General features: G+C 35.8%; 1 pseudogene; it reads right to left on the bottom strand.

Annotated features, from left to right (window-relative positions):
* Positions 1-509: 509 nt before the first annotated feature.
* Positions 510-1,673, bottom strand: LOC138163278 (isopentenyl-diphosphate Delta-isomerase 1-like; annotated as a pseudogene).
* Between the last annotated feature and the right edge of the window lie 271 nt (positions 1,674-1,944).

The raw sequence follows: 1,944 nt of genomic DNA, 5'->3' as shown, positions 1-1,944 counted from the left end.
AGCGAATGAAATACACACTAAATAGGGTATATCACCCTACAGGAGAATAGGGGAGAGGGGGATGAGAGGGGGAATGATGGAAAGGAAGGCAGGCTTCGGGGAAGTGATGTTGGAAACATCCACTTTTGAAAAGGGATGGGATCAAAATAAAGAATGGAACAAGTGGGAGGTGGGATAGGAGGGAGGGAAATACAGTTAGTCTTTAACAATATATCTACTATATTATTGTTTTGCATTACCTACACATGTACAGCCTATACTGAACTGCTTATCTTCCTAGTAAGTGTGGGTGTCAAGGGGGGAAGGGAAAGAATCTTTAATTCAAAGTTTTAAAATCAAATGTTTAAATATATATATATATACATATATATGTATATATACCATTATTAATACTATTTTACAGTTAATTGGAAAATAAGATATACAGGCACTGGGGCATAGAGATCCACCATGCCCTATTGTAAAAGTAGAAAGTGGTATGGGAGAAAATATGGGAGAGAACAGATTGGAGGAGGGGATATCCTTTTGGACTGCTATTTTGGTGCCATGGGTAGGGGAAAATAGGGGAGAAAGTTTGTAACTCAAAATGTGGTGGAAATGAATGATGTAAATCAGATGTTAATAAAGCATTTGAAAAATGAAAAAAAAACTTAATTCATGTACATTTGCCACAAATAGATTTTTAGGCACATGTTAAATTTATTCTAGCTAAATTGTGAGTGTGTGTACAAGCATGTGTGGTTTTTGTTTAATTTTTAAACAAATGAATCTTCCATTTTTATGGACCTTTTGTCCATGTGTACTCCTAAGACTTACAATTTACAGTCACCTAGCCAGTGGTCTTTCTACATATTCGAACTGCATATCATCTATGATGGTCCTCATAAAAGAGAACGAGGGAACAAGGTAATTTTAAAATGACTTTAATATGGGGTTTTATAGACCCACATTTTACTTTCTGTGAATTTTCTCATGTTCAACAAATGTATTCAAATGATTCAAGCTGTACCACTATTTAAAAAGAAAAGTCTGGACAATGATTTTGAGACAGGGTGTAATCTTAATTTCACCATTAGTTGCTTTTTTCAGGACTTCTAGTTCTTTTTTGGTCACATAACAGTAGCTATTGATTTCATTAAGATCTAGATCTAGGGTTACATTCTTCTTCACAAACAAGATATAATCAACTTCATGTTCTCCCAAAATCCCATCAGATTTTGCGTTGTAGTGGATTCGTGTTAGAGAGGAAATATCTTGTGGAGAAACCTGTTCCATGGGGATTCCTATTTCAGCCTTTAAATGTCTCTGAGCTGCCCGCCTTACTCCTATGGGATTATTTTCTTCCAGTTCTACTGGTTTGTTTAGTGGATAACTGGATCAAGTGTTTGTAAAACAGCCTGAAAAAGTAATTTTAGAATCTGATCTCTGCTACAGTAATAATATATTTTCAATATTAAATAAGAAGACAATACAAACTCTATGTAATTATCCTTTATCAATGTTTTCCTTCAGGTGGCAGTTCTTTTTAGGCTCTGCACCAATCTTGTTATAATTTTCATCATTAAAAACGCACATCTCTGCAGGGAGCTAAACTTGCTGCTCATCAAGATTGTCAGTGTTTATTTCAGGCATCATTGCAATATATTTAATCCTTCCCAAGTAGCCTGTGCTCCAGCTGAGTGTCTGGTGCTGCGGTTTCGCTCCACCCACCATCTTGCTAAAAGTGGAGCTGGGACTCTCAGCTCCGAATTGGCTGGCTGGTCAAAAATAATTCTTTCCATTTCTATTTTGCCCTCTGATTCTAGAATATCAGGACAATTTTCCTTGAGAACTTCTTGAAAATTGATTTCTAGGCTCTTGTTTTGATTATGGCTTTCAGGTATTCCAATATTTTTAAAATGATCTTTCCTAGATCTATTTTCCAGGTCAGTGGTTTTTCCAATG

Source organism: Petaurus breviceps, unplaced genomic scaffold (assembly GCF_028583685.1).
Source record: "Petaurus breviceps papuanus isolate PSGF00001 unplaced genomic scaffold, PetGlider_PUasm1.0 125, whole genome shotgun sequence".
Classification (NCBI taxonomy): domain Eukaryota; kingdom Metazoa; phylum Chordata; class Mammalia; order Diprotodontia; family Petauridae; genus Petaurus; species Petaurus breviceps.
Note: the sequence above shows the minus strand (reverse complement) of the source record. Positions and strands in the feature narration are given on the sequence as shown.